Raw genomic sequence first — 13849 nt, 5'->3', positions numbered from 1 at the left:
CTGTTCCTGAAATAGATAAACAATTGTGGTTAGATCGAGGTGCCAGCAGGGATTCTACTGGTCTTTGGAGAAACCATGAGGGGCTGATAGTAGCACCCCCGGACTTGTTAGGTCTGATAATTCAAGAGGCACATGGGTTAGCTCATGTGGCTAGGGGAGAAGTTAGGAGGAAGATTACAAAGGAGTATGGTTTTTGGGCACCATATTTGCTTGAACAGATTGATTACGTAATTGGCAGATGTATAATTTGTTTGAAAAATAATGTTCGCAGGGGGTTGATGGTTCCGCCTGGTTACATTCCAACACCAAGGGGTCCTATGCGTGAGTTAGTTGTGGACTTTGTAGACATGATAAAACCAGTTGAAGGTAAGAGGTATATGCTGGTTGTTGTGGACAGGTTTTCACGATGGCCTGAGGCATGTCCAACCAAGCGTAAGGATGCTCAGTCGGTTGCCAAGTTTTTGTGTAGAGAAGTCATAAGCAGGTGGGGACTTCCAGATCGAATATCCTCCGATAATGGGAGAGAGTTTGTGGATAAAACGGTGAAATTAATTTTGCAAAAATTAGGAATTAAACAGCGTCTGGGAGCTGTGTACCATCCGCAAAGTCAAGGGATTTGTGAAAAAATGAATGGTGTCTTGAAAAATCGGATTGTTAAAATCTGTCAGCACACGGGGTTAAATTGGATAGCAGCCCTTCCATTAGCATTAATGGTTTGTCGCTCAAGTGAGCTGCGTGATTTACACATGACTCCTCATGAGTTGATGACAGGCAGACGAATGCCAACGCCATGTTTGCGTACAAGTGGGAAAGGTCCAAGTTTAGCTCTTTTAGAAGATGACATGAGAGCATATGTTTCATACTTAGCTAATTTACATAAAAGAATATCCACATACGTTTCAGAAAAGCAAAGAAAAGAGGAGGAGCAGGAGAGACTGGATGAGCAAAGGAAGAATACAGTGCAGCCTGGAGACAAGGTGTTTGTAAAGGTATTTAGAAGAAAATGGTATAACGAACGCAGAGAAGGACCTTTTGAAGTTGTTCGCAGTACTGGAACGGCAGTTCAAGTCAAGGGGTCTCCAACGTGGTATCATTTATCTCACTGTGTTAAAGCACCAAGTGAAGAGGAGCCTTTCTCAAAGGGAGGAGAAGTTGCAGGTTCAGGAGAACCAAAAGAACATGAGGGAGAAGAGGTTGAAAATAACATGCAAGAAACAAATCAGAGTAGATCTCCTGGAGAGGAGATTGTCCCTGGTTTGGATGATGCTGATGACTCTGTGTATATTTCTGATGATGCCAGACATGACACAGCAGATTGTAAACGAGACAAAAGGTTCGGAGAAATTGAATTTCAATATGTCCCAGAAACAGCAGGTCCTATTTCAGAAAGCAGTAATTCCATTTCAAAACAGTTCAGAGACTTGGATCAAGAGAAGAGTCCAAGACCAGTTCGGAAAAAGGTCAGACCTAAACGGTATGAGAACCAAAGAGAATGAAACTTTAAAGAATTTTACTTTTTCAGTGTCGAAAGTTAGTGAGGGGGTAAATGGATCACATCTAACTACACTAGTGCCTTTGATAATTTCAACAACGTCATCACCTTTCAAGACAGTGGTCAAAGCTAAATTAGCTAAAGCAGTTCATCTTCCCTGTAAATGTGGAAGATTTAATACAGGGGGTAATAGTCCTCCTGAGTGGAAAAATAGTCGTGGTGAAAAAGTGGTGTTAACAGGACCTGAAGTTGATCATTTGCCTCATGACCAGAGAAAGTATCTTTTGTTTAATGCCTTTAGGTGGTTCAGAGTTAGAGATGATTGTTCAATTCTTTTACGTAATGTTACATGGGAAGATCAAGGGGAATACACTTGTACTTATTTGGAACCAGAGCTTAAGTTTGTGCCATTTCAAAATGTGTGGAGAGAAGGGTACATAACTCGTACAGTGATAGTGATGATAAAGGACCAGAGTCCTATTGAAGTTTTTACATCTATTAAAAGAGTTCAGGACCAAACCACTATGGCAATGACTTTAAAGGTTACTAAAGAACAAATTAAGCCAATTACTTTAGCTCCAGAAATAAGTAAAGGAAATAATGTAACTAATCGGTTTACTACTTTAGATATGCTATTAAAGGAGATGAATAGCACTACACTGCCAATGATGACTTCTGCTTCGGGTACATCTGAATCTAGCACAACTGTTGAAAATGGAAAAATAACAAGATCACATAATGTTGTAAAAGTAACCCAGACTCCAGAACTAATGTCCTTTCCATTGCAGAAGGAAGTAAACATAACACAGGGTCCAGAGTTAAATATGGAGCATGAAGTGAATATCAGTCAAGTGACTTTTGAAGCTAGAAACCCAATGGAAGACATGGATTCAAAGGGTTTAGTAACCACTGAGAAAATTACTTTAGAAGGGCAGAGAGAGTTTTTTGATTCTGACTGGACATCAGAAGAAATGACTGACCATTACCATGCATTACAGAAAAGAGAAGCAAAATGGAAAGCATATGGATTTGATTCTTCAGTGTTACAAATCACAGACCCATGGGCATCTAGAAATTTATGGTTTCAGCAAATAACCCATTCCGTAAGAATGAGTACGAGGTTGACTGGTCCATGTGTGGTGAAAGTTCCATCACCAAGCACATGGCCATCAATTTTAGAGACAGTACCAGAACCATTGCATTCTATGTGTCAATCTTATGCTTTATCGTGGTTAATATATCAGCAAAACTCTGAAGAAGATATAATAATGGCTTTGTCAGTGCATTTGTTTAGACCTAGATTAAATTGTACTTGGTTGATGAAGTTACCATATGTGAATTTCCTTAATCGGCATGAAAATATACTGACAGCACGGCCTGATGCGATGGAAGTAAAATCTGTGAAGACTAAAGACTGTTTTTGTTCCAATGATACTCACAATGGACAGGGGATGTTTACGGGAATATCTGATTGTGCTTGTTATAAGATGAATTTTAAAGAGCCTAAACCTAAGGACGTTTTGTTTAAAGTGAATTTTCATACACCAGATAGCAAACAGAGTAGAACATTAATGGTGCAGTATGACATTTTGCCTGTAAATGTGACTATAGGAAATTTTAAGGATATTTGGTGGGTTTGTGGAGATAAAGCATACATATTTCTACCATATGGGTGGACAGGCTGTTGTTATATGGCAACATTAAAGCTTCCTTATGAGGTTTATACTCTCCAAAAAGTTGAAGCAACTGATGAAGGGAATTCTGAAGGTAATTCTGTGAGAAGAAAGAAAAGGGAAATGGCTCAGTTTCATAACTTGGAAGCATACCATTGGAGAATCAGTATAGGAGAAAAATGGGGTATAGGATTATTCCCATGGTATGGTGTGACATTTTTAGCAGATCATATAGATAATATTACGTACACTTTACAAGGGTTTGCTAATGAAACAATAAGAGGGTTTCAGTTTTTGTCAAATACTCAAAAAAGTCACAGGTTAACTTTGTTGAAACATGACATGGCTCTGGATTACATTTTAGCTAAGCAAGGGGGTTTATGTGTAGTTTTGAATCTGACAGGGGATGCCTGTTATACTTTGATTCCGGATAATTCTGATAATATGACTAGTGTTATAGAAGCATTGAAGCATATAAGGGAGGCGTTTGGTCCATCAAAAGGAGCTGGATGGTCTGTGAATGCTTGGTTATTGGAGAAATTAGGACCACTAGGAGCAATGTTGGCTCAAGTTTTTGGAGCAGCTCTTTTAGCAGTGTGTATAATGTTTTGTTTTTGTACACTGTTGTTAACTTGTGCGAAAGCTATGATTTTGAAATGGGTTGGAGTTGTAATGCCTGGAAATCAAGTACAGATGCCATTATTAAGTAGAACCGACTCAGACAAACATGAGGAGGAAATGTTGGAAAACAACCTGGTAGAAAGATATCCATTTTGAATATCCACTTTTATATATTTTTCCATTCACTTATGATATTATCTTTTATTTTGTTAGGTTTATTATTTAGTAATCAAGTATAAAGATTGTAGGATGAAAGTATACACTGTAGCTTATTAAACGTATTAATCCATTAATGTTACTATTATTAAAGTTTTATTTGATGTTTATTTGCATCTATCATTTTTGCAAAAGATACTGGCTGTTGTTTCTTTCTTCCAGAAAGAAAAAGGGGGGAAGATCACTGTAAGGGAGGATGGTTGTTCAAGATTCCTGAAATGCTACAGGGATCCAAAAACTCAAAAGAGGACAATAAAACAGAAGGACTTTGAAAAAGAATTGTGAAGACTTGCTGAAGCTCAATATGTCATCAACATCACATCAGAAGACAAAATTGCTGAAAAGACAATATTATGTCATATGTCTCTATTGAATTGTTTATTATTAGTAATCTTTGATAGTGATAAACCATTATATGAGTGATATTAAAAATTGTAACAACTGTTTATTATGAAGATTTATAGACTGATGAAATGTAATCTGTGTAAGTGTATTGAAATCTCAGAGTTTTTTGTTTGTTTTATCGATGTTAGGGCCAAGGGGTATGTCAGGTAGGGACAGGTCCACTGGAAGGTCCGATGGGTCGACCAGCCTGAATTTGGACATTGGTTTGATTTTATTTTCTGAGATTTTTATATACATTTACTTAAGTCAAATCCCTACACATATAGAATACATTTAATTGGATTGAAGTACAATTTTATGATCGCCTAGGAGAGGGATCGTTGAGGGAATTTTTCCTGTCTAAAATGTTTGAAGGATTTTCAAGAAAGATTGCTGCCGGACAGGTTTTTTTCTTCGCCCTCACACTCCATGAAATTTTGTTACATCATAATGCAAGTGATGTTAAAATTGTGTGTAGGAAGGTATCACTTATTTGTTATGACATTTACATGTATGGGTTGCTTAAATTTTTACGAGACTTTAACAGTCTCGAAGGGAGGAAATTATGAGGTATATTTATCAGACGGCCTCATAATACAGTATTAAGAAATGTTCAGTGTGTTTTTATGCTCAGCCATATGAACATAAGTATGTGCGCTACAGAGAGGGATGTTTGGAATGAGCTGTCAGAGGCAGGAAACTATCAATTTTGCACCCTCCCTTTGGAGCATGCTAATGTGGATTATTCTTTATGTTTGCCTTATTTGGAAAGAAGAAGACCTATATAAATTGGGTTCTAGCGAGATGTGAGGAGAGAGACCTCAGAAATGGAGAGATGACCTGAGCTCGCAATTGAACACTCTCTCACGGGATCCTTAAGAACCCGTAAGACACTGTTTTGGTAAATAAAGATGTATTTACACTTTTAACCGTGTCTGCGGAGATTCTTTTCCATCACCTGTCTTCACAACACAGCAAAAGGTAACAACATTGTCATTTCTTATATTTCTTTACATTTAACATCTAAATAAGTATGGATCACTGACCTTTTTATCCACACCACGTTTGTAACATCTTTGTCGGTCAGTAGAGAAGCTTGGGTTGTGGCCCAAAACAGCACAATGCTCCCTAAATACTGCACATCACAGATAACAAATCTGATAATAATGCACCCAAACAGTAATTAGACGGTGAACATGTGGGTAGACAAACCATTATCTTATGACTGACTCTGTGCCCTACGGAGGGTGTAGGGGGACTTTTGGGTTTCGCACGGACAGCAGGATCAGAGTATTTACCTGTAAACAGAGGGAATATGTGGCTTGTGTCTGTAGTCTCTTACATGAGTGAAATACGAGGATTACTGAAGCTTGTATACGATCTGTGTATATGATCTGAATAACTCACTCACAGAATAACTTCCTCTTCACAGAGAAGAGGAAACAAACATTAGAGACTGACGTGCTAAGTTTTCCATTAGATCCAATGATGAAAATGCTAACGTGGCTAACTGATTTTAACAGTCTTTTTCTCCTCATTATGCTACACTGGATCTTTTATGCCCCTGACACAAAGAGGAGGTGGGCGTCTGTGCTTCCGAGTGTTGTGAGACTCTCTCCAGCACAGGGAGAGGAGCGGTGCAGGACAATTTTATCTGTCTTTCATCTCATTTATATTAGCTGATTCAGAGATGTGCTCTGAAACCGGACAAGTTGACCCAATATGGCGCCCATGCAAAAAACAAAACAAAAAAACCAACATGTGACTCCAGCCCATGGATAATGTCATACCAGCCAGTCATTTTAAAAACAGGCCTGGAACCAAGACCTCTGGTTTGTGGTCTGTAAAGCTTGTCTAACTCCACAACAGTTGCTACATTTTCTGAACACAGTGGCAGGAAGAGCATGGAGAGGTCACTCACCCTATTTAGATCCAGTGAATCTGTGCTGGACAGTGGTCTGGCCTTGATGACCCTGATTCACCCAGTATGGTGGGGAGCTGCTGAGGACCCCAGGGTAGGTGTACAGGCTGGCATTGGGAGCATGTTCACAGCAGCGCAGAGTGAGTAAAACGGTCTGAGATGCGGTGCACTCGGCCCACAGCAGGGTCAGAGAGCAGCAGCTGGACAGCCAATCCCAGCGGCCCCAGGGACAAGTCATTGCACTGCCACTGTACGTTGTCAAGGTGCACCTGCATGTCATTAAAGTGTGTGTTACCCACGGACAGCCTCAGCCTCTCCAAATTGCAGAGAGGGCATTGCTAGTGGACGATAGATGCTTTGTAATTCTACAATTAGAGATTGTAGTCCACCTGTTGCTCTGCATACTTTGTTAACCCCTTTTGCCCTGCTCATCATTGGTCAGAACACCACAAGACTACCACAGAGCAGGTAAGATCTGGGTGGTGGGTGGTGTCAGCACTGCAGTGACACTGTGGTGGTGTGTAGTGCTGCTATGAGTGGATTAGACACAGCAGTGCTGCTTAAGTTTTTAAAGGCTGTGTTCACTCACTGTCCACTCTGTTAGACGCTCCCCCCACAATGGTCAATGTCCAAAACTGACTGGAGGTTCTCAGTGGCATAAACACCTGGGCTATAGACTGTATCTTGCTGCATCCTTTAACATACCCCCTCTACCACATTCATAATTGGACAGTCTCTGACCACAGGACCCCTGGGGTTGAGGTACTGTTTGAATAATACTGAAGAAGGCTTTTGATGACTTCATTTAATGTTAGATTAGTAAATCTATTAAAACTGTCTGTGAGGAGTGTGGTGTGTTCTCCGTGGGTTTCCTCCGGGTGCTCCGGTTTCCTCCCACAGTCCAAAAACACATGTTGGTAGGTGGATTGGCGACTCAAAAGTGTCCGTAAGTGTGAGTGTTTGATTAAATGTGTGTGTGTGTTGCCCTATGAAGGACTGGCGCCCCCTCCAGGGTGTATTCCCACCTTGCGCCCAATGATTCCAGGTAGGCTCTGGACCCACCGTGACCCTGAACTGGACAAGAGTTACAGATAATGAAAGAATGAATGACTTCAACTGAAAGAAGGATTTTTCCTTCTGTAAAGTACTATCCTGTTACTATGTAACAGCTGTGACAATATAAAACAATTATCAGCTTTATCAATAAAACCTCCTCATTGTTTCTGTACTGACCATTAGTCCATTGTTGGGAAGGCCTTAATTAATTAGTTGAATACCCTGGCATTAGACGTATAAATGTTGGAGAAACAGGTCTGTTTTATATGGAAACCAGACTAACTATGTTTTTAAGTGAGGCGATGCTGGCCCAGTAATCAATGTCTTTGGATGTCTCCATGCGCATTCGAAGTTCAGAAATGGACAATGATGATTAACACAAACCAAACATCAACAAATGAGCTACAATCTCTAACCGTGCATCAACAAGGCGGTGTGTTTCCAATATAGTGTCCACTGAGTGTAGGTTTCATTCTCTTGTTGTGCTGCTTGAATTTACCCAGTAGTAATGATGTTATCGTGGCAGTGCAGAGGAATATGAGATGTTGCACAGCAGTTGGGAAGCAGTGGTCTTAACAACGGAATCAGATTACACACACACACACACACACACACACACATTCTTACTGTGACTGAGCCCAGGCTGTGCACTACCCTGGCTGTTTGAGAAAGACCACCAGCCCAGCGCTGTCAAGAATTACCCACAGGTCACCTTCCGCCAGAATCAACTTTTACATGGTCATAGACTGTGTTTTTCATAGCTTATCCAAAGCTGATCAAAATCTCATAGTAAATATGAGCGTGTTCCTGTGCGGTATCCATAGTAACGCACATACCAACCAGTCCCTTGGCTGCAGTCCCAGCTGAAGAAGCATAGCCTTTCCCCATATATACCCACCAGTAACCAGAAGGTCAAGGGCAGCAGAGGCAGAATGCCATTTATTTAAAGTACAACTAGATACAGTATGTTTATGGATGAACATGAGAACATAAGTATAGGAATGCTCGGATGTGTCTCACCAGAATTACTAGTAGCATAACAGGCCAAGGTCAGACTCCTGGAGCTCCCAAGACATAACAGAGCACACTCGGCATCAAAAACTGCACCTAGTTGGAAATAAACTATGAGCATGATTCAGGAGGTAAATACGTCAGTCAGCCAGCAGTGATGCTGATAGTGTGTAGTACACATTTGGGACGAAGCCTATGAGCTACCCAGCTCACTAGGTGTCAGTATAGTGGTGGTTTCAAAGCTACATTACCGTATAAAATGGTTTCTTGCTACTTAAAGTAGCTGCTACATTAGCAGATGTTGATATTTTATTACATATTTTTTCATGTATGATTGTTTATGTACATTAAACACTACATCACTATGGCAGTACTTAGAAAGATGTAGACAACATCAGGCCTGTACTCAGCTATGAGGTCACTGAGGTCTAGACCATGGTTTGATTTTATAGCACCTGACAGCTTATGCAGACAACTGGCAACTGTGCACAGCCAGTCCACTTACCAACATGTGTTTTTGGACTGTGTGTTTTGGACCATAACACCACCTGGTCAATGATATTGATGAAACCTAAAGCTGCACTTATTTATTACCTACAGACCTCTCTATTTTTCAAACCCTGGTTATGGTTCGATTTAGAGATTAGCTTTCATATTTAAAAAAAAATGTATGTACAAATAATGTTGGCTTTTCTATACATATCACAATATCACACCAGGAAACCACAAACGTGAGTCCATTTCCTACTGTTTAACATCGCGGCCTGGTTTGAGGCAAGTGTGTATTGGTGCATATTAATTGGCGAATATAAGCTTCCATTACTTCCATCAAATTAGCCTCGTAGCTTCAGTGCTAAATTAAAGAAGCAAAGATGAGGAAAACCATGAAAGATTCTGAGTATAATGTTGGTGGCAACATAGATACAGTAGGGTGGGAACAACCTGAGTGTGCCATTTGTAAAACAACCCAGTATTTATTAAAGGTGGAGCTAAACGTGGGGCACTGATGCTATCATAAACATTGAAGGATAACAGCTGTTGTTATTGCATGGGTATAATATGAGATTATGAGGGACAAATTATGTCCACTTGTGAGAACGTGTCACTGACTGGGCGAGTGTGAGATATTGTCCACAGACAATGTTCTGAGATTGAGGCACACTGCAAGTGTTTACAGACATCGAATGAATGAATGATCTATGTGGTTGTGTCCATTCTTTAGATAAGGGAGTCCATTTCAGACTATTTAACAGCTCAGCTTGGTTGTAGGCAAGTTGGTTGTGTATTTGTGCATGTTAATTGGTGAATATAAGCTTGCATTACTTCCATTAAATTAGCCTCGTAGCTCCAGCGCTAAACTAAAGAAGCAAACATGAGCTCTGAACTCTGTTTGGCGAAAGGTTAAAACAGTTTACACTTGACTCGGTTTCTCTGAACTTACTGAACTATTTCCACTGCTGGAGTTTTCATAACCCTGAAGAGCTGAGGCAGGACCAAGGGTTGTGGCTCCCTGTTGTCCAATGGGGTAGGAGGTGACTGCACACATTACTGCGGGAGAGGACTACGTGCTGTGCCCATGTTCTGAAAAAGCTCAAATCAGGGATAATATAATACTCTTAACAGACTTGGCTTAGGGCCTGGTGAGCTTAGACTCATGTGCAGCTACTTCAGAGAATCCAGTTCTATCCAGGTCAAACTTTTGCATAGAGAATTCACATGGGTGCACCACACATTTCCACTGATATACACTCATCGTAAAAAAAATAAAATAAAATAAATGATTGCAACCAGAAGGAATCAACCGACAGGAATGATACCTGCTGGGTTGGTTTGACATCGTGATTGAAGTTTCATGCTCAGCTGTGCATGTGGCGTAAGCAAGGACAGGCTTAAGCGCTGTACTTTACTGATTATATAAGTCCCACTGCACGTGCTTTCCATTCTGATGCAGTTGTGCTGGTAGCATTCTTTGCAAAGTGAAACAATTCAAGTAGTTGGGAGAGTTTGAGAGCCATACCTGCTGTGCTTATGGTAGTATAGCATGCTGTTGGTGGCTATGGATAGAAGAAGGCACTAGAGACATGAAGGACCTAGGAGAACCTGGATGAACCACAGATTGTCTGACATACGTGGAGTGACCCAACAGTCACGATTGCAGACCGTCATCAAGCAGTGCTGCCCTCCATGAGTCATCTTGTTAGTGCAAGAACCATTGGCAAGCAGCTGCACGACCCAGGACTACTTGTGTGCAGACGGTTATGACGACTGCTCTTAACACCACTTCATTCATTCATTCATTCATTCATTCATTATCTGTAACCCTTATCCAGTTCAGGGTCGCGGTGGGTCCAGAGCCTACCTGGAATCATTGGGCGCAAGGCGGGAATACACCCTGGAGGGGGCGCCAGTCCTTCACAGGGCAACACCACTTCAGTGTCTTGTCATTTATAGAGCACAAACCGTTAAATGAAACCGGTAATTAATTTGTCCCTCTTCTGAAATTGCTTTGTCCTGGTCAGGATTGCGATGGATCCAGAGCATCAGAGCACAAAATAGGAACTCTGAACAGGACATCACACACTCACCCAGTCACTCACACGAACACATAATCACACCCGTGGAGACTTTCACACATTCACGCCTATGGATAAGTTCACGCACCTGTGGATGACTTCACTCGCTCGCCCAGTCACTCGCCCAGTCACACTTGTGCACAGTTTCACACATTTCACCCCTCTAGGGCATTGTGATTTTAGACTAATGTGTTGTCCTGCTCAACTAGTCAGTGCTTTTCTGCGCACCGTGCAGTGGGTGCCCCTGAAATCATTAAGGTGTCGACAACCTTTCGGATACATCCAGATGTTAGAGTATGATAAATACTCATTATCCTGGACCTTAACTTCCCTGTAAGGAGGTCAGTAATGTTTGGACTCTCCGGGGCATATCCAAACCCTTCAGCCTCTGGAGCGCTGCCATGGAAACCAGGCCGGTCAGAAGGAGGAGCAAAACAGCACTGCTGCCAATCAGTGTTGTGCGATCACTATGGCAACCATAAGAAAAGACCAAGTATGGATTACAGAACCGTGAAATTCAGTCTGATGAAATAAGGGAAAGGGAATATGGGATCAGACATGTGCACAGATACACTATGTTCAGCAGTGTATGGACCACTATTGCTTCATTTCAGAAGAATTTTTATACAGAGGACACACCTTAGAATATCTAAAGTAAAACGATGCGTCTTCACACTTTTTAACATATACAATTCAGTAAAACCCTTTTAAATTGCCCTGTTTCTGCACTCACTGTCCATTTTCTCAGCTCCATTGACCATCGCTGGTGCATTTTCTAGCTCCACAATTACAGACTGTAGTCCACCTGTTCCTCCCTGCTCCTTTTCACCCTGTTCTTCAATGGTCAGGACCCCCACAGGACTAGTGTTTAAAAACTCCAGCAGCACTGCTGTGTCTGATCCACATACCAGGGCAGCACACACTAACATGGTGTCACTGCAGTGCTAAGAACGAAGCAGCCCCCAAATCATACCTGCTCAGCTGTGGTCGTATAGAGCGGGGGTCCTCATAAAGTATGCAACAGAGGGACTACAGTCTGCAATTGTAGAACTATAAAGTGCACCTATATGGCTGGAAAGTGGTTATAGGAACAAGAAGGTGCTATGGCTAATGCTATGGCTAATCAGTGCTATGGCTAATGCTATGGCTAATCAGTGTATAATGCACACTTCAGGGGGACTACCCTGGTCATTTTAAGCATCTTGAGTATCAGGATTATATCCAAATAGAGATTATACACATAAAAACAAAGCCAGGAATATATCACATTTACACACACACACACACACATATATATATAGAGGGGACAATCTGCTCCAAGCTGCCTGAAAAATGAATACATGCTGTTCCGTATGATACTATCACTTTTCACTAGTCACTATAATGAAGTGCCTCAGGGGTTTATCTTAAGGCCAATGATTTTTCAAATGTTTTTACAGTTTTATAGTGGTTTCTTCTTAAGAAACTGTTACAAAATGTATACTTACCTGCCAATGATATTGCCTTGCACTGCTATCTGCTGTAGTTGGAGAATGAGTGTGTGTGTGTGTGTGTGTGTGAGAGAGAGATATTTGGCTATCACATACAAAAGCTTTGAGAAAGAGAACATGTCTGTTAGATATCAGATACAGGTGATGCCCCTCCACCACTCACACCACACACTAAATGACTTCTTTGACTGTTAGCCCTCTAACAAGCACTGCTTCAGTGTCTGAAAACGGCTCTGAGATGAAGTGTGCTCTCATTAAAATGAATTAATCAAGCTACACTGAGGCGTAGGGCTGATAGTTTGAGCTTATTAACATCATGTGGCTCTGAATCACGCAGAGTTTAATGAACATCTGCAACACAGAAGACGATACTGACTTAGTCTCAGACTCAGATGCTCCGCCCACAAGTTCACGGAGAGACTGATACTTCCAGTGCATTAAGCTGGCCTCACTGTCAGGATTGCCAGTTGCGTTCTGATTGGTTCTCAGCCTCCTTCTACGTGTCATGCTGAAATAGTAGACTTGTGATTGTTCCTTTTGAGTGTCAGTCATATTTTTATTTCCTGAAGTAGGAGGCAGTCCTTGGCCATGATAAAGGGTGAAAGGCACACTAATATTGACCCTTCACCCACAACTTACTATTAGCCTAGCCCTAATTCTAATCCATACCCTAACCCTACACTGAAACTAATCCTAAACTTTACCTTAACCCTTACCTCAACCTTAACCCTAGCCCTAATCTTTACTTTAACCCTCAACCTAACTCTAACCCAACCTTACACTAACATTACCTGAACCTTAACCTTCACCCTAATCTTAAACAACAACACTACTAGCAGATATTTTAAATGTCTTTACTTTCAAATGTATTCAATTACATTATGGGGACATTTCATTGTATAGACATGGTTTGGTCCCCACTATGTGACATAAATCTGGACCACTGATACACACACACACACAAATATATACCAGGGCTGTGCACTAAAATCTGTGAAAATGAGTGAAAAACTGCCAGAGGAAATCACACATATCTGTTCTCTGGAGAGATTAGTGTCTCTCTCTCTCTCTCTCTCTCTCTTTTATCCCTTTCACTCTTTTTATCTCTATAACACTAAAGCATTATGATATTGGATGTCTCATGTCTTTTTCATTTTTCACAACTTCACCAATCCTTTGTTTCTCTCTCCCTCCCCCACTCTCTCTCTCTCTCTCTCTCTCTTTCTCTCTCTCTCTCTCTCTCTCTCTCCCAGTTAACAGCTGTACGGCAGTGTATTGGAGTCACATTTTCTCTGCTTTTTCACAAGCTCCAGTTCCCTCCAAAGGATATTACTCATCCATCTGCACTCTCTCTCTCTCTCACACACACACACAATTTTTCTAGCCTTATCCTCTGTCATCCCTCTTTTTCC

This window comes from Hoplias malabaricus, chromosome 2 (assembly GCF_029633855.1).
Source record: "Hoplias malabaricus isolate fHopMal1 chromosome 2, fHopMal1.hap1, whole genome shotgun sequence".
Lineage (NCBI taxonomy): Eukaryota > Metazoa > Chordata > Actinopteri > Characiformes > Erythrinidae > Hoplias > Hoplias malabaricus.
Note: the sequence above shows the minus strand (reverse complement) of the source record.